Genomic DNA, 20,235 nt, shown 5'->3' with positions numbered 1-20,235 from the left:
TGGGGCTCAGCCCCTCATTTTATAGAGGATGAAACAGAGAGGGATGGGAGGCCACAAAGACAACTGCCCTGGGAGCAGGGGTGGCGAGGACTTGCCCTGAGGGTCTAGACTCTCTGCACCACCGTCCTGTCTCCCTTGCCGAAGACCACGCATGCCCTTCTTTGACCAAACCCTGCCACCTGATAGACCAGGACCTGGTAGGCAGGTATCCAGGTGTCATGGATGGAACCACATCTCCCCAAAAGTGGGGAGGTAGCTATTGGGATGCACGCCTCCGGCCATGTGCTGTAGGAGTGCAGCTGAAGCAACAGTTGGGATCAGATGTAGTCACAATTGAATGCATCATCACATTTATCCCTCTAACTGGCTGGAAGAGTTGATATCCTCATCCCTAAGGTACAAAATGTTCCAATTTGATCAGTGGCTTTCAGGAGCTGAGAAAGGCATACGCTCTGAGGCAGAGCTGTTATGTCCTGCAGAGCCTAAAAATGCTCTAAGAACATGCCCCCTGCCAAAATTCTCAATGGCTGTGACAAGGGACAGTGATCGACCAATGGGGTTGGAAGCAGACTTCCCCAGTCCAGGGACCAGAGGTGGGACAGAGGGGTCATAGAAAGAGTCATTATCCCAACACTCCAGCTCTTGGCCAGTCCTCACACAGTCCCTTCCTGCTTCCAGGTGAGAGAGATATCCTCATAGGTCTGGGTAAAGTCCTTCAGTCAGCCTTCATTCCCTGTCACCAACTTTGTCTCTGTTCTCCCTGCCCATCTCAGGCAGCACTCTTCAGGAAGCCTCTCCAGGAGCCAGCCTCACTGCAGCTCCCACTACTGTCCCTCTGCCTCAAGTGTCCCTACCATGCCAGGCCCCAGGCATGCTGCAGCTTTCCCTCGGGGCCACACCAAAGCACTTGGGCTCAGCTGTGCTGTCCCCCTCTGTCACTGAGCTCAGCTGCAGCAGGGGTGGGGTGCCAGGAGGCCCATTCTCTGGCCCTGTGTTGGACCCACCTGCCCAGTTACTGCTGCTTAGAACCTACCCGCTGGGAAAATGAAGCCCTCCCAGAGGGGCCACCTCAACCTGAGAGCCTCATGGATCACACCTGTCCCCACTCAGCTATGCCAGCCCTCAGAGACCCACAGATAAAAGCTGAGCTTGACTCGCAGAACTGGTTCCATCTTCCATTCCCAGAGGGTTCAACTTCCTACCCCAACCACACAGGGAACCTCAAGGCTGAGCCAGTGTGGGCTGCAGTGCAGACCAGCTTCCTGGACATGTCCTGCTGCCACCTGACCCCAAGCTGGCCCTATCCTCGTTCCTCCTGGCAGTGCGTGTTCTGCCAGTCTGCTCTCCCTTAGCTGTCCTCTCACTGTACTGTCAGCCTCTCATTTTCCAGGTGCCCCCCAGGGGCTTTCCACATGACCCTGTCACCCCACAGCCCATCCAGCACCAACTCCAGCGCTCTGCCACCCTTCAAAGGAGTGGCAGTGCCCTGCTTCGCCTCCCACTCACCCCTCAACCCAGAGCAATCCGGTTCCAGTCTTGCCTACTTCCCCCTAAGTACTCTAGTCACAGCTCCAAATTCCTCCTGGTCATAAAGCCAAATGAAGCTTCCCGGTCCTCAGTGGACTTGCCCCTTTAGCAGTACTGGACTCTCTCCTCCCAGAAACCTGTTTCCCCTTGGCTCCTGGAGCCCACACTCAACTGCAACGCTTCTGCCTCTCTGGCCTGTAGCTTGGCCCTCTCTTCCAACCTGAGGTCCATTCTCTCCTGCTGCTCTACACGATGTTGCTCCTTCCATTACTTCCTCCCACTCAACCAAGGCTCCTTCATTAGCTCTTTATCTTCTGGTTTCTTCCCCTGGGCAGACAAATGGATTCAAGAGCCTGTGCCCCGTGCCCCAGCAGCCCGGCACTCCAGGATCTCAGCACCTCAGCATCCCAGTACCCTAGCATCTCAATACCCCAGCACCCCAATACCCCAGCACCCCAGCACCATAGTATTCCAGCACCCCATTGTCCCAGCATCTCAGCACTCCAGAGTCCCAGCATCTCAGCACTCCAGCAGCCCAGTGCCCCAGCACCCCAGCAGCCCAGCGTCTCAGCACCCTAGCATTGTAGCATCTCAGCACCCCAGCACTTCAGCATCTCAGCACACTAGTACTCCAGTATCTCAGCACCCTGGCACCTAAGCATCCCAACACCCAGTACCCCAGCACTTAAGCATCCCACCACTACCTTATCTCAACACTCCAGCACCCCAGCACCCCAGCACCTTAGCATCCCAGCATCTCAGCACCTCAGCATCTTGACATTCTGGCTGAGGTCAGCATGGTATATCTAGTCAGGGTCCTAACTTTCACTTCGCAGGGAAATGCTGCTCATGTTGGGCTGAAGCTCTCTAGACCCCTTGAAGACAAGATAAAAGAGCTTGGAGACTGCTGGGTATCCCCCACGGAAGAGTTCACTCTCATCCTGCTTCAACAACAGCCTTCTCTTTCTTACTGCAAGTTTGTCCCTGAGAAGACTGGTGCAGAAGGCACTCAGATGCCTGTGGCTCCTGAAGAGCTGAAGGTGGAGGCCTGAAGGCCTCCCTATGAGAGGCGCAGGAAAAACCATGATTGCTAGGGAGGAGGTGCTCCCTCTACAACCCACTCCATAATCTGCCCCCCCGCCCAGTTCTGAGGCCAACCCCAGGGGAAAGTGCCAGATCTCCAGGGAGGTGTATGAGACCTCAGGGGCTCCCTCCTCCCTTACAGCAGGCTCGGGCCCCTGGGGCCCCCAGAGCCAAGGTCTGTGGGTAACCTACTATCTCTCACTCGTCCTCCAGCCACAAAAGCCAGGGAGGTCTGGTAATGGACATGAGGTTCTGAAGAAGCACATATGACTGGCTTCCTAATGTGTGGTTGTTTAGTGATTCAATAAACATGCATGTGCCAGGCATGGGGAAATAGACAGACATGATCCCCAACCTCTCCTGGAGTGAACTGGAAGGGAGCAGTGTTCATTCCTCAGGATTACACCAGGGAAACAAACCAGCAGGAGATATATATGGTTTTGGGGGGTCAAGGAAGAGGGAAAATTTGGCAAGGCAAGTCCAAAATCCATAGGACAGGCTGTCAGGAAGGGCAGCCTGGAACCTCTCAAGCAGGAGCTGATGCTGCAGTCCACAGGCAGAATTTCTTCTTCCTCGGGGAAATCTCAGCTTTGTTCCTAAGGCCTTTCAACTGATAGGCTGAGGTCTGCCCCTTCCCCCATATTCTCCAGGATAATCTTCCTTACTTGAAGTCAACTGATTAATCACAGTTACAAAACCCCCTCACAGCTACACATAGATCAGTGTTTGACTGACGAACAGCCACTATAGCCTAGCCAAGTTGACACATAAAACTAACCATCATAGGGGGACAAATGATGTAAACACATCAACAAATAAAACAGGAACAAGTTGTGTGAAGGTCTATGGAAAAAACACAGAAGGGGCAGAGAGAAAGAAAGCAAGAAGGAGAGTCCCAGTTTGGTAGGGCTTGTGGGAAGTGGGGAGCAGTTCTCCTTAGCTAGGATATTGGGGAAAGACGTATCTGAAGGAGTGATATTTGAGCTTAGATTAAAAGATGGAAAGGAGCAAGCCATGCAAAGAGCTAGGATGTTCCAAGCAGAGAGGGAACATCAAGTGCAAATGTTAGGAGGAATAGAAGGAGGCTGGTGGGCAGGGTCCAGTGAGCAAGAGGAGGGCAGGCAGGAGAGGGGGTGGGGAGGTGGGCAGGCCCAGACCATGCAGGGCCCTGGAGACTATCCTGATCCAACAAAGGAAGCCTTCGGTCACTTCAGTGTCCATGTGGAGAATGGACCTCAGAATGAATGAGGGAGGCAGTAAGGAGGGCCTCTACCTCCAGGGCTTCTCCCTGTGGACTGCACATAGACATCTCCAACTCAGAAAGTCTGAACCAAACTATCCATAGTTCCCCCAAGTCCGGGCATCCTCCTACTCAGTGAAAGGCAACCATCACACTTCCCTGCCCTGCTCCCGGATGCCCAAAATCCTCTTGGTCTCCAAGTCCAGAACCTGGGACTTATCCTTGATGTTTGTCTTTCCCTCACCCCTTCTGTATTCTGGGAAGATGGGTTTTTTCCCCCAAATGAATCTGTAAAACTTCTGTGATCACAACGAAAATTCTGGCAGTATTATTTTCTGGAACATGACAAAGTGATTCAAAATTATTTATCTGGAAGACTACAAAACAAGAACAGCCAGGAAATTTCTAAAAAGAAAGGAGGAGGAGGAGAAGAAAGAAGCAGGAGGAAAAGGAGGAGGAGAAGAAGAAGAGGAAGAAAAGAAGAAGAACCAAGAAAGGGTTCTAGTGCTACCAAATATTCAAACATATCATGAAGCTGTTTAAAACAATATGGTTGTGGACACTGAAAAAGATGTGAATAAAGTGGAAGGAAAATAAATAGAAGTGCACATGGGGATTGAGACTGTGAGAAAGGCAGCATCTCACATCAGTGAGGGATGTTCAATACCTGGTGTTGGGAAAACTGGCTAGTTTACAAAACAAACTGGCTAGTTAAACAAAACAACTGGGTCCTCTACCTCTCTCTTGACATTAAGATACATTTAGATGATTCAAAGAGTAAGACAGAAAAAATAACACATGAAAGCACTATCAGAAAACAAGGTGGGCCGGGTATGGTGGGTCATGCCTGTAATCCCAGCACTTTGGGAGGCCAAGGCGGGCGGATCACCTGAGGTGGGGAGCTCAAGACCAGCCTGACCAACATAGCGAAATCCTGTCTCTACTGAAAATACAAAATTAGCTGGGCGTGGTGGCGCATGCCTGTAATCCCAGCTACTCAGGAGGCTGAGGCAGGAGAATCACTTGAACCTGGGAGGCAGAGGTTGCGGTGAGCTGAGATCGTGCCGTTGCACTCCAGCCTGGGCAACAAGAGTGAAACTCCATCTAAAAAAATAAAAAACCCAAGGTGGATATTTTATAGTATCAGTGTAGAGCAAGCTTCTCCAATCTTGACATGAAACCCAGAAACCGTAAAAGAAAAGAAAAGAATGATAAAATTGCCCACGTAAAGTAAAAAGCTTATACACGGAAAAACACCATACAAGTTACAAGATGAACTGCAAAATCAGAGAAAAAAATTGCAATGCATGACACACAGAGGCTATTGTTCCTAATATTTAAAAACAAAAGTAGTGGATTGTCTACAAAAAGATGAATACAAGAATTTCAGAAAACCAAATACTGCACGTTTTCACTTACAAGTGGAAGCTAAACACTGAATACATATGTACACAAAGAATGGAACAATAGGCCCAGCACGGTGGCTCACGCCTGTAATCCCAGTACTTTGGGAGGCCGAAGCGGGTGGATCACCTGAGGCGAGGAGTTCAAGACCATCCTGGCCAACATGGTGAAACCCTGTCTCTACTAAAAATACAAAAATTAGCCAGGTGTGGTGGCGGGGGCCTGTAGTCCTAGCTACTTGGGAGGCTGAGGCAGGAGAATCACTTGAACCCAGGAGGTGGAGCTTGCAGTGAGCTGAGATCACACTGCTGCACTCCAGCCTGGGTGACAGAGTGAGACTCTGTCTCAAAAAAAAAAAAAAAAAAAAATGGCGCAATAGACACTGGGGCCTACTTGAGGGAGAATGGTGAGAATCAAAAAACTACCTATCGGGTACTATGCTTATTACCTGGGTGATGAAATAATCTGTACACCAAACCCCTGTGACGTGCAATTTACTGATGTAACAAACCTGCACATGTATCCTCTGAACCTAAAATAAAAGTTGGAAAACATATATATCATAGCAATTTTATTTGTAATAGCCAAAAACTGCAAACAGCCCAGGTGTCTATTAGTAGAATGGATAAACAAACTCGGGCATATTCATACAATGTAAAACTACTCATCGATAAAAAGTGATACTTCTCACCAATGAAAAGAAAGTAACTACTGATACCAGCTACAACATGGATGGATTTCAAATGCTTTATGCTGAGAGCGAGAAGCCAGACACAAAAGTATATATACTATATGATTCCATTTATATAAAGTGCCAAAACAGTCAAAAATAATCTATGTGGAAAAAATCAACAAAGGAACCCTCTGGGTGACAATGGGGTTGACTGAAAAGGGGCTAAAGGGAAGTTTCTGGGGTAATAGTAGGGTCTATATCTTGATAGGGATATGGGCTACACAAGTGCATGTATGTGTTTGCCAAAACTCAGAGAATGGTTTCTTTAAGATCTGGGCATCTGCTTGTAAGTAAATTTTACCTACAATAGAAAAATCTGAAACAAATATTGAACTCTAGTTAATGATCTGCTGGAGTACTTAGGGATGAAGGGTACTGATGCCTGCAACTTACTTTCATTAAATAAACAAAGATGGTTGATGAATGGATAGAGGGATAGGTAGAGAAATAGGTGATAAAGCAAGTAGAGTAACATCTTAATTGTAGACTCTAGGAGCAGGGTCTCTGGGGATCCACTGTACATTTCTTCATACTTTTCTAAATATTTGGAGATTTTCATAATAAAATATTGGGGGAAGATAATTTTTAAATACAGAGGTACTTTTCAAGTACAAATCCAGCAATTTGAGGTGGAAGAAAACAGCCAGAGACCAAGTTTGTATTTGGGAGAAGAAAGAGAGATGGCGTTTAATTTTCCTACAACCACTTTTCTGAAGCCAGTATAACTTAGCACGAAACCAGGGAAAGAATTCAACAGCACTTGTGAATGGATAGAGGGATTGGTAGATAAATAGATGAAATAAAACGACCAAACAGAAGAGTTCACCTATTCTGACAACATTTTGCGGAAACTGACTCAACCTGTTGTTCAGCTGTTTTGCTCACCTGAATTAATCCTGTAGTTTTCATATTTTCAAAATTGTTATGTTTAAAATTGTTTCCATTTTTATCCTCTTAATTTACCTTGATAAACATTACCTTAAATTACCTTGATAAACATTTACTCGTATGTATGTACTACATAAGAAACGGAGGCAGAGCACTTTCAAAACAATGAGAAAAAGATGAATCACCCAATAAGAAGGAAATGAACAAAGGACATGAACTGTCACTTAATAGGAGAAATACAAATTACCAAAGAACACGTAGAGGACCTTAAACCTCCCTCATAATGAAAAGAATGCCAGTAAGACCAATGATGCCCTGTCATGTCATTTCTATCAGATTAGTCCCCAAAGTAACAACTGATAATAGCCAATGTAGATGAAGCATGAGAACACAGCCCTCTCTCTTCTTCACTGTTGATTGGAGGGCAAATGCATGTAACTGTTGTAGGGGCAGTCTGGTAATTCTTGGGACAGCTACAGCTTTGGTGGTTGTGCCTCAGAATCACCTGTGGAGCTTTTGATAATATACCTTCCCTGGGTCCTAACCTCGAAGAGAATCTATTTTTTCTTACTGCCTGTATAATTGCATTATAATTTTAAGCTCCAGGTTGAGGTAAACTGGTTTGGCTTTTGACATGATAAGAATCTGTTATAGAGAAAACTTGCATGGGCATTCAAAGATGCGTGCACAAAGTTGTGGATTACAGTATTGTTTGACCTGGCCAAAAATTAGAAAATTCCCATGTCCAAAACAGGGACTGGTTAATGCCATTCAATGGAGTATTATGCAGTTGTTAAAAGGCATGCAGGACTTACCATGTGTTGGAAGTCTGGTTTCCATTCCCCAAACTAGGCTGGAATTCTTTTCAGGCCAACCTGTACCAATTTGAGAGCCTCAAGCATCACCTTTGTATTAGTCTGTTCTCACATTGCTATAAAGAACTACCTGAGACTGGGTAATTTTTGAAGAAAAGAGGCTTAATTGACTCACAGTATTCCACAGGCTGTACAGAAAGCATGGCTGGGAGGCCTCAGAAAACTTACTATCATGGTGGAAGGTGAAGGGGAAGCAAGCACATCTTATGATGGTGGAGCAGGAGAGAGAGAGTAGAAGGGGAAATGCTACACACTTTCAAACAACCAGATCTCGTGAGAACTCACTATCTTGAGAATAGCAAGGGGGAAATCTGCTCTCATATTCCAATCACCTCCCACCAGGTTGCTCCTACAACATCAGGAATTACAATTCGACATGAGATTTGGGTGGGGACACAGAGCCAAACCCTATCAACCATCCTGTTCACATCTAAAGATCCAAGAGGAGTCTCAGGCTGTGACTGGACCTCCACTGATTCAACACGGAAGCTTAACCCAATCTTGGCTCCTGAACCTTCCCAGATACCCTCAAAAGAAAACTCTCGGGAAAACACCGCACATCCTCATTCATCCTCCTCAGAAATGCTGAGAGAGGGCCTCAGTAACTTGACCCTCCAACAGAAAGTCTATCCCCAGAGCAGGACAGCGAAGATAAAATCCAACAAAAGAGGCCATTAGATGAAACATTGTTACTTTGAATCCTTACTCAGCATTTATATTATCAGAATAAATTGATATTTAATTTTGAATATCATCATTTTATGAATTGTTCTTTGAACCTTAGAGTGAGGAAACCACCCTCTCCTACTTCCTCCTCAGGAATGCCAGTTAAGGGCTTCAGTAGCTCGACCATCAGCCTTATTACTAACGAACTATAGTTTCCCTGAACTAGAAGAGCTATTTCAACAGCAGGACTTAGAAAAGATCCAATGAAAAAGGCAGCAGAAATGGGACTTGCCGTTTCTCTCCAAAAGAGAAACTCTCAGGGAGCCTGAGATTTGGAGTTAAAGATTTGTCTTGCTCATAAGATGGAGATCAGACTGGATACAGGTATGGGTGACCATATCGCACGGCAAAAATAACTTCCCAGGAACTGAAAATGATGAAGAATCAGCAAGGAGCAATAAGATGCAGAATTATGCCAAGGAATTTTACTGCAGCAGATTTGAGTCAACATCAATGCCAGTACCAAAACTTTCCACTAGCAATCTTAGGATCATTATGGGGAAAGCTGCTAGGTTTCTGAAATTGAAGCTTTTTCTCTCCTCAGATCTGTCTTTCTCCCTTCCATGTTATCTACAATTTAAAGTTATCTACAGAGCTCGGATGCCTCTTGGATTTTAATGTGCTTTTTTCCATTTCATGGACTGACCACGCTTTGGCACATCACATGTGTATATTTAGATTGTAAACTCAATAATGAGATGAGACCCAGTATTATGAATATGAAGCAGAAGATTGTTGGGGCAAAGGGATGTGGAAATGGATGTTAGCGATTTTACATTGTATCGTTAGGTGACACCCAATTGCAATAAGGTAAAAATCTTCTGCTCCATACCAGTTATCTTTTCATTTTCAGTACCAAATGCATGTGTTTAAAGGAACGCGTCATTAAAGTTCAGTTTTGCTAAAAAAAAGAAAGTGGCGGGAGCCCCATACACATACCTGAGACCGACCAAAGTGCAAGCCCCCTCCTCCTTATTGCTTCTCTCTGCTCAGAGTCCCTGCCTTGCCCACCCCAGCACTCATCATCATTGCTTCAATGTGCTTTTCCACTGATAAGAAGGAAAGTGGCATTAGGGTGTCTGAAGAAGCCAGGCTAGGCTCCTGGCTGGATGAAATTGGAGGTGAAGATAATGTGGCAAGCTACACACACACACACACACACACACACAGAGAGAGAGAGAGAGAGAGAGAGAGAGAGAGAGAATGATATCTTTATAAGAGTTCTTGCCACCTGTGGTAACACAGTCTGCCCATCAGGAAGAGGGTACCCAAGGCTGTTGGAGGTTGTCCCTGGGTGGGGTGAAGCGGGGTCCTCATTTACTGTCGTGTGTTCCTGAAATTGGGCACTCTGCCCTTCCCCACCCCGGCCCTGCACCCAGAAGGTTTCATTTGTCCCAGAGTTACCTGACCTGGCCCACATCTGAAAGGAGCTCAGGCTGGGCCTTCATGTGGCTATTGATTTAGGCACAAGGTTTCCCAAATTCCAGACTGCAGGAGGCTTTTACCCACTCTGACCCCATATGCCTGGCTTCAGCTCCAGCCCACAGGCCACCTCTACAAGCACAGGTCAGTTCCGTTTCTTTCCTTCTAAAGTGGATTTTTCTCCTCTCTCCACCTCTCTGCCTCTGTAGGGCCACAGGTGGAGGCTTTCCCATTAGAAGATCTGGGAGCCTTGTCATTACTGCCAAAGCATCTGCTGGTTTTCTGTAAATTGAAATCTTCTGGCCACTGAAGATGTGAGGCACGTGGCACAGAGCCTTCTGTGGAAATGCAGCGCCACACTCAATAATGTGGCCCACGGTCAGCAACAAATAAGGAAATGTGTGGCCCTTTCGAAGTGTCATGCAGAGCCCTGGCCTGCCCTGCATGCTGCCTGCCCAGAACCCTGCCTCCTTCTGAGTGGCTGGGGCTGCAAAGCCTTTGGGAACAAAGAGAACAGACTTGGCACATTGGCCACTCTGGCCTGCAGACAGCAGTGGGAAGACTCAGCAGAGACCCAGCTACCCCAGAGCCTCATGGGACTTGGATGCAGTCTGTGAGTCAAGGGACGGCACAGGGCAGCTGTTAAGTACTGGAGCTCTGGCGCCAGAGCCCCCGGGGTTCCCATTATGGAGCCACCACTTGTTAGCTGTGGGACCTTGGGCAGGTCAGCAAACCGCTTAGCCTCTCTGTGCCTTGGTTTCTCCATCTGCCAAATGGAAATAAAAATAGTATTATCTCATAGGGCTCTTGTGATGAGTAAAATAATACCTACATTCTTCAAAGGATTAAGCACAGAGTTACCACAGGAGGTTCCTTAGTATATAGTCAAGAGAAATGAAAATAAATGTCTGCACAGAAACATGTACAGGAATGTTCACAGCAGAATGTTCATAAGAGCCAAAAGGTGGGAACCATCCAAATGACCATCGACAGGTGGCTACATGAACAAAATGTGGTCTATGCATATAATGGAATATTATTCAGCCATTAAAAGGAAGGAAAATTTGACACATGCTGCAACTTTGATGAACCTTGAAAACATTATGCTAAGTGAAAGAAGCCAGACATGAAAGTCCACACATATTCAATTCAACTCATTTTAAAGTCCAGAATAGGCAAATCCATAGAGAAAGAAAGTAGATGAGCAGTTACCAGTGGCTGGAGGTACAGGAAGTGATAACTCAACTGTACAGGGTTTCTTTTAAGGTCACGAAAATGTTCTAAGATTGTAGCGGTGGTTGCACAACTCTGTGAATATACTAAAGACCATTGAATTGTACCCTTCAGATGGGTGAATTGTGTGTTATGTGACTTCTATCTCAACAAAACTATTTCTAAAAAATTGAAAATGTTATGTTGCTTTAAATAAGATGGTCATCAAAAAAATAAAATAAATGTCCTTTCCCATCGAATTACATTTTGAAAAGAGGAATCAGTACATGTAAAGCCTGAAGAACAGTGCTCAGTAACACTAGCTGTTCTCCTCCCCTGTAACACTCACCATTATGTGTGGGGCATGTTCTACAAGTTCACCCATGAGAGGATGTGAATGCAGAGCCCAGGCACCTGGTTCCCCAGCTCTGGGCATGGCCTGGTACTGACTGGGCTGTAACGAACAAGGTGGGAATCTTGGCTCAGAGGAAGCCCCTGGTTTGAGGGGGCAGAAGCCCACAAAAGAAGGGAGGGCAATGTGGGTCAAGGGAGGTTCACCCAAGCACCTGATTTAGAAAACCTGCTCCACATTGGCTAGCATCAAAACCAAGTTTTCTGTGCACAGATGACCACATTGACCTCTTTTCCTCTTGCTTCCTTCTCCAGCTTTCCAGGACCACACCAAGGTTTGTCTGACCCTGGAAGCAGAACTCCCCAAGGGAAGCTGGAGGCCAATGCCAACCCCTCTCTGCCCCACCATTTTGTTTCCCAATGACCATGTCCACCTGGTGATACAAGCTGGATCCTTTGCAGTGTGAGATTGTTTCTTGGATAAGAAGCAAAATAGGAATTGAGTAGTTCCTCCCAACTCTGGCTGCCGGTCATATGAAACCTGCCTCCTTAAGCAACAAGTCCATTCCTTCTGGGGTCACAAAGTGCCAAGCAGGGCTGACAGCATGGCCTTTGCTCTTCATCTTCTACTCCCTTTGTCTCTTTCTCAGCTTTTGCCTTCCAGACATGGCCTTCCTGGCACCTTTCCAATAGTCTGTCCCCACCATGCCCAGGGACAAGCCCCACCACCCTCATGCTGTTTTCAAATATGAGTTCACTGCTTTCATTAGCTGCCTCTTCTTTTTCTTCTTCACTGGAATAATTTGTAATTGTAAAGACAAAATGTCCTTCCTTGGGCAAGACGTTCCTCTAAAAATTTATTAGTGTGTTTTTCTCATTTACATTTCCTTGTGGGTGATATTCTATCCACAACATTCCAGAGGCAATATTCCCTGAAATCTTCCAGAAATAGCTAGAAGACTAATAACTGTTGCAGGAAGAACATAACAACAAAGATAGAATCAGCTTTTGATACCTAAATTAGGATTTGTGTACACAACCAGAAAAGAGTCTTGAAAGCTAGGCTTTATCTACAGATAAAAGAAAAAAGATTTTTCTTCTACATTCCATTGGTTCCTGCAAGGGTCAGGTTTATGTGTCACCTGGGCCAGACTCTAGTCCCTGGTGATTCCATCAAACACTGGTCTAGGTGTTGCCATGGAGGCATTTTGTAGCTGTGGACTTGAAGTAAAGTAGAGACTCATCCTTGATGATGTGGGTGGGCCTCACACAATCAACTGAGAGGCCTAAAGAGCAAAGACTGAGGTTTCCCAGAGAAGAGGTAATTCTACCCCAAGACTGCAGGGTCAGCTCCTGCCTGAGTCTTAGGCCTGCTCACCTGCCCTGCAGATTTCAGACTGGCCAGCCCCACAGTCACATAAACCAGTTTCTTAAAATCTGTCTATCTACCCCTCTATCTATATATTAATATCTATCTATCTAATCTCCAATTGATTCTATTCTTTTCTCTGGGGAACCCTGACTGATGAGATAGGACTTAATGCTTCAGTCTTGAGGCTGAGTTTCCAGCCTGCCTGCCTGCAAATATTGAACTTGCCTAGCCAGCAATCACATAAGCCACAATCACATAAACCACATCACCCAAAATCAGATAAGCTATTTCTTGTTTTTATATATATTTAACACATATACACACACATATATGTAGACACATACACATGTGTGTATATGTGTGTGTAATATGTGTGCATGTGTGTATATGTAATATATGTCTGTGTGTGTGTGTGTGTGTGTGTGTGTGCTTTTCTCTGGTAGAATCCTGACTGGTACATTTCCCATTATCACATCAAGAACCAGGCCTACTTATTTATATATTAGGGTAGCAGAAACTCAGAATATGATGAAAAAGAGGTGGAAAGCACTCCCTTTCTTCCCATCCTCCCATGCCACTTCAGGTCAAAGGAATAGTAGCAAAAGGGAGAAGTCCCCTGAGGGCTATATGTGCATGAGGTGCACATTAGGAAGGTGGTTTCTTCCATCTGGAAACCTAGGAAGAGTCCTGCTTTTGGCTCGGTGCCATGTCCAGGGCTGTGGGGATGTTAAGGCCCAGAGTATTAGTCTGTTCTCACATTGCTACAAATAAATACCTGAGACTGGGTAATTTATAAAGAAAACAAGTCTAATTGGCTCACATTTCTGCAGGCTGTACAGGAAGCAGAAGCAGCTCCTGCTTCTGAGGAGACCTTGGGAAACTTACAATCATGACGGAAGGGGAAGGGGAAGCAGGCACATCGTACATGACTGGAGCAGGAGCAAGAGAGAGGTGGGGAGGTGCCACATGCGTTTAAACAACCAGGTCTTGTGAGAAGTCACTCGCTATACAGTACCAAGGTGTGGGGAGGCGCCAAAACATTCATGAGAACTCCAGCCCCATGATCCAATCACATGCCACCAGGCCCCACCTCCAACACTGGGGATTACATTTCAACATGAGATTTGGATGGGGACACAGAGCCAAACCAAACCACCCAGCAATGGTTGAGGAGGGGCTGCAGAACTAGGTGTGCAGGGAGAAGCCCCCTGGGAAAGCAGTGCAGGGAAGGGGCACACTGACATCCAGGTATGACTTTTCAAAAAAATATTTTATTGATTTTCATTTTTTTAACTTTTATTTTAAGTTCAGGGGTACATGTGCAAGTTTGTAACATAGGTAAATTTGTGTCATGGGAGTTTGTTGTACAAATAATTTCATCACCCAGGTGTTAAGCCTAGTGCCCATTAGTTATTTTTCCTGATCCTCTCCCTCCTCATACCCACCACCCTCTGAAAGGCTTCGGTGTCTGTGGTTCCCCTCTGTGTGTCCATGTTTTCTCATCATTTAGCTCCCACTTATAAGCGAGATGCGGTATTTGGTTTTCTGTTCCTGTGTTAGTTTGCTGAGGACAATGGCCTCCAGCTCCATCCATGTCCCTGCAGAGGACACAATCTCATTCTTTTTTATGGCTGCATAGTATTCATGGGTGGAAATTTACAATCTCACTTAGATACTTGATATATCACAGCTACCAAACTCAGAGCCTCATGAGGGTATGGTCTTCTTCTCTTGCTAACACTCAAGGGGCAGTACTATGGTGTTTTTTCACACAGAGATGCAGATTGGCTTGTCCAAGGTCATATCACTGATAAAGGTGGAGTAGGCTCCCATCCCCCAACTCTTAACTGCTGAGCAGTTTAGCTGTGGAATAGCCAAAGAGGACACCCAGATCCTCTGCTCCCCCAGGCATAGGCACTCCCACTCAGGATGTCTACCTCCGGGTGTTGCTCAAGAGGCAGAAGAGATACAGCGACAATAGTGACAACCACTCCCTCATTTAACAATAAAGAAACTGCAAAATGAAGATGCAGGGCCTCAGCAAGAGGACCTTTACATGATCCATGGCAGGCAGAGACTGCCCCCGCAAGGGAAAGTACCTTCTCTGCCAGGATATGTTAGATAGGGAGTGGGCAGAAGCACAGCCAAGTTGTCCACCAAACACTGTGCTGCTGCCAGCCCTTGGCCAGGTCAGTCTCTGCCTTGCCCCACCCTGAGATGAATGAGTAGCATCGCCAGGTCTGGACCTTCAGAGGCCAGTGCAGATCCCACCACAGCCTGCCAGGCCTACTGTAAGGACAGCATTGCTGGGATCATTGGCGTGGGGCCACCAGCTCAATTGGAAGAGGGCTATACAGGAGGCCCTCAGTGACTTCGACCTATCATTGGGACAGGCCCAGTTGTCTGCATTCCCGTAGGACGCTCCACAGGTGGAACACACGATAAAGTGCAGCAGGGACTCTACCAAGCCCCAGCAGGTCTACTGGCTCCTTGCTGTTAAATGCCCTTGCTCAAGGACGTCCCAGTTGGACAGAAACTAAGCTCGTATGCATGACTAGTGTTGATGGCTCTTTGACTCCTGTTCTAACCCAAACAGGCAATTCCGATGGTGCCTGGCACACACCCACACAATCACAGTGCAGTGTGGGGAACGTGCTTGTAAATGACAGTAGGGCAGAATTCTGTAGAGATCAAAAGGGTCTGCTGCAAACCCAAATGGCAGGCAGGACTAGAACATCAGAAACACTCCAGAAAGTCTCCAAAAATGCTTCTTTAAGAAGCAGATGTCTGATTCGCCCATAAAGTGGACTGGACCCCTCTGCGATTCTTCCAGGTCCCATTCCTGAATGTCTGGAAGATATGGTGGCCACAGGCTCCAAACCACCAAAGAGATTCATGTTCCGCTGGGATGAAGCTATGATGAGGACAAAGGCCTCAAACACTTGATGTTGGATGTTTCATTGTAATCATTGCCAACATTTTTAAACATGTAAAATATCACCTGGAAATTCTGGGTGATTTTGTCTTTGGACTAAAGTATATTTTCCCCTGAATTTTCTCTTGATACCAGTCCTAGTGCTTGCTGTTTTCTGTGTGCACACCAGGCACTGGGCCGCATATTTTTAATGAGTGCCTGGTAAGCGGGAGGGGGAACTTAGAATGCCTTGCCCCTCTGCCAGCCACTTGAAGATCCTCAGAGCAGTTTTTTGATCATGGAGGAGTCCCAGGCTTGGCCTTTCTTAGTTCTGGGAAAGCGAGGGGAGAATCCCACAGAGTCCGACAAAGGCTGCCTGTCTTCAAAACTCCTGACGCACAAAGCTGAGCTGGGCTAGGCTGGGCTCCAGGTCCCAGGAGAGAGGCTCATAGGTGCCAGGGACAAGCCACTCAAGGCTTGGGGAGGGAGAGAAGCAGAGCCTGGGAACCCAGCAGGGGCAGCCCAGAGAGCATTCCGTAATCTCTCTGGAATAACCAGAAACAAGCATGCAGCCAACTGCAGGGCCCCTAAGTCACATTTTCCAAAACAACATCTTCAAGGCAGAAGTGTTTGGGCTATTTCTTGATATTTTACATCTTCTCTGGTGAACAGAGGTCCTGTGGTCCAGTAGAAAGGCGAGAGACTCTGGGTTTCAATCACAGTTCAGTCCCTTTCTGGCTATGTGATCCTGGGCAACTTAAGTGACTCAATCAAGGCTTTCCAACTAGGAAGGACCAATCCAACAAGGAAATGTTTGAAACCAGTGCTCTTAACCACGATCCTACATTGCCAAGCAGTGACACCAGGCTGCTGTGAATGTCCAGTATCCAACTGTGGAGAAGGAACCACTTCTTACACTACATGCCCAGGTCTGGGCTCCTCACCTGGCCAGTATTATCTCATTTAATCCCTCAACAGATCTCATTTTACAGAGGAGACACTGGAGCATAGAGACATTAGGCGACCTGGCAAGGTCACACAGCTGAGAAGGAGCAGAGCCTGGACTCAAAACTGTATCTATCTGGCTCCAGAGCCTATAAGGCGATAACAATAGAGGAGGTAAAGATACACGCTGTAGGTTTCAGCAAACACTTGTTCATTTGTTAATTCATTCTTCCATCAGAAAAATGAGATTATGGAATCAAAAAAGTGTGAGTGCCTACTCTGTTCCAGGAGCAGAGAACAGGCCTCTGGAGGTCTCAAGACAGAAAAGGAAAGGAGAGAGAAGGTGATCCAACCAATACCTTGGTAGAAACAGGGAGATGGGGTTCAGAGATTTCCATAAGACAAGAAATTGCTGGCCAGACCTTTCTCTATGGGAGCAACGCAGAGGCCTAGAGAGAAGCTGGTGATATTGGGGCACTGTTATCTTCCTGATTTCAAGTCCTCAAGAATAAGCTAATAGCAGTGACAGCAAGGCCATCCCCAAACCCCTTGGAAAATAGACACCCAATTTCCCTCATAAATCTACCATTAAGCCACTCAAAAGATGAAGTCTGTGGTGCTAGGGTGGGGCCCCGGGGGTAGGACTTGTCTGAAATGCTCTGTGAACCAGGCTTTGCATGGAGAATAGGATTATCAGATCTTCCTGGCCCTCTTTCCTGGCCTCATTATCCAGAGTTAACAGTTCTAACAGAGAGGGGAGCAACCCAGAGAGCTGACCCAGGTCAAAAGTAACAAGAGAAATGGAGGAAAAACAGGTAGAATCTTCTCAAGGGTAGAGTATAGCCCATATCTTTAGGCTGAGTTGTCTAAGATGCTCTTCTTTATCTTTCTTTTCTTTCAATTTGATGGTAATTGACTCAGATGGTTAAAATATAGGTATTAGGGGGCCAGGCGTGGTGGTTCACACCTGTAATCCCAGCACTTTGGGAGGCTGAGGCGGGCAGATCACCTGAGGTCAGGAGTTCGAGACCAGCCTGGCCAACATGGTGAAACTCTGTCTCTACTAAAAATACACACACACACACAGATACACAAAAATTAGCTGGGTGTGGTAGCAGGTGCCTGTAATCCCAGCTACTTGGGAGGCTGAGGCAGGAGAATCATTTGAACCCGGGAGGCGGAGGTTGCAGTGAGCCGAGATCGGCTCCAGCCTGGGCGACAGGGTGAGACTCCATTTCTATATATATATATATATTTCTATATATATATATTTCTATATATATATGCACATATATATACACACACACATATATATATGTATTAGGTAGTGTGTGTGCACATACACATCTGTGTCTGTACTTGAGTCTGTGTGATTATATGTGCATGCAAAATTCCAGGACTTTGTATAAAACCACACTTAATAAATAGTGAGTGCCTATTTTGGAACAGGTCAGTACCAAAATGTAGTAGGTGTGGGAGTAACATTGTAGGCAAGCAAAGACGGCCTCAGCCCTCATGGAGGCGATAGTCTGCTGGGGAGATAGGCATTAAACAAAACACTTCCCAGGATGAGTTTGACAGTACAAGTTTGAACAGTGCTGCAAATTTGAAATGAGGATACTCTGATGGCATACAACAGAGGTACCTGGCCAGTAGGCAGGGGGAGGTCCGAGAAGATTTTCCTGGGAAGATGGCCATCATTTGGGACTTTTTCCCCCAGCTCATGGTTGTCTCCCCACTAGCATCTAAACTCCATGAGGGGGATACTTCATGTCTGTCTTGATCCCTGTTACTTTCCCAGCATGTACATATAGTCTAAAGGATAAGGAGGAATAATCTAGGAGATGGGAGGGACAAGTGTTTCATAACTCTTTCTGGAACAGCATGTGCAAAGGCCCTGTGGTGGGAAGGACCATGGAAAGTGTAGGAGAATGAAAGAGGAGCAGTGTGGCTGGAGCAGATAAAGTGAGGTTAAATATGGTGCAAGATGAGGCAGGATTAGATCATGCATGGCCTTGCAGACCATGGTAGGAAGTTGTTTGGGTTTTATCATAAGAGCAACTGGAAGCCTCTGAAAGATTTTAAGCAAGAAGGCATTATATAATCAGATTTGCATATGAAAACCCATATTATCTCTATAGTATGAAAAAAATAGAGGGAGGGGGCCAAAGTTGAAGAAGAGTTCAGTTAAAGAGCTCTGGCATAGTCCTAGATAAAGACACTGGTGTCTTGGATTTGTAGGGTGGAGATGAAGAGAAATGGGTAGATTTAACAGAAATCGATGAGTGAAATGAACAATGTAGTCAAGAGTTGTGCAAGTGGATGAGGAAGAAAATGTATAATGGCTCCATCTGAAAAGTGGGTAGGTGTTTGTGCCCATTCACCCACACAGAATCAGGTTTGAGGGAGAAGATCATGAGTTTGGTTTCGGTCATATTGCATTTGAGGTGCCTGCGAAAAATCACAGATGAGTTATCAGAGAAGCAGTTTGATTCATGGGCCTTGTTCCTAGAAGCATGGTTCAGACTGGAGATAAGAATTTGGGAGTCATCAGCATATAGGTGGTAGTTAAATCCCAGTGATGATGAGATTACCTAGAGAGGAAGTAAGAAGAAAATGGAGTCTAGGAAGGAGCCTTGAACTTCCAACATCTAATGGCCCACTAGAGAAGAACCCAGCAGAACCCCAGAAGAACCCAGAGAGGGAGAAACGTGGCTGGAGAGGAAAGGAGGAAATAAGGAGAGTGCTATATTATGGAAACAAAGGGAAGGGGTCATTGGATTCAAATGCTCTCCAGAGGTTAAGTAAGATGAGGACTGCAAATGTCCATTGGACTTTATGACACAAATGTAATACGAGCTATTTGAGTACTAGATTGGAGATGATTCCACACAGGATCTTTGAGCCTGTTAATCTCTCTGCCTGGAATGCTTTTCTATATTCTCACATTGTTGAATTCTTGGCATTAAGACAGTTTGCATTGCACCTCGTTGAGGCCTTTCCTGACTCCCCAGTCTACATATTCTCCACCACATGACACCGTGTTCATCTTCATTTGGGACTTTTTCCCCTAGTTCATGGTTGTCTCCCCGCTAGCATCTAAACTCCATGAGGGTGATGCTTTATGTCTGTCTTGATCCCTGATACTTCCCCAGCATGTACAACAGTTCCTGGCACACGTTAGATTCACAAACATAATGTTAGGGGTGACCCAACGCACAGGTGTAATGATTGGGCATGACCTCCATTCCTGAGTAAGCACATGATTAATTTTCTGGGGTTCTTCCCTTACAAAGAAACCAAAACATTCAAGAAATGATTTAAAAGACTTACGAATGCTTAGAGATGACTATGAAAGCAAACAGACTCTCCTTTAACTCTCTGAGGGACTTTCATGGGGCACAAAGTACAGACTTTGTTTGACTCTAACATGCAGAAGTAGGACCAGTGGAGAAAATTTTTCCAGGAGGACTTCCTAATGATAAGAGATTCCTGAAAATGGCAATCCCTACTTCTGCTCCCAGACAAGGTTCAAAAGAGAAG

Source organism: Chlorocebus sabaeus, chromosome X (assembly GCF_047675955.1).
Source record: "Chlorocebus sabaeus isolate Y175 chromosome X, mChlSab1.0.hap1, whole genome shotgun sequence".
In the NCBI taxonomy this organism is placed as follows: domain Eukaryota; kingdom Metazoa; phylum Chordata; class Mammalia; order Primates; family Cercopithecidae; genus Chlorocebus; species Chlorocebus sabaeus.
This window is presented reverse-complemented; position numbering follows the sequence as displayed.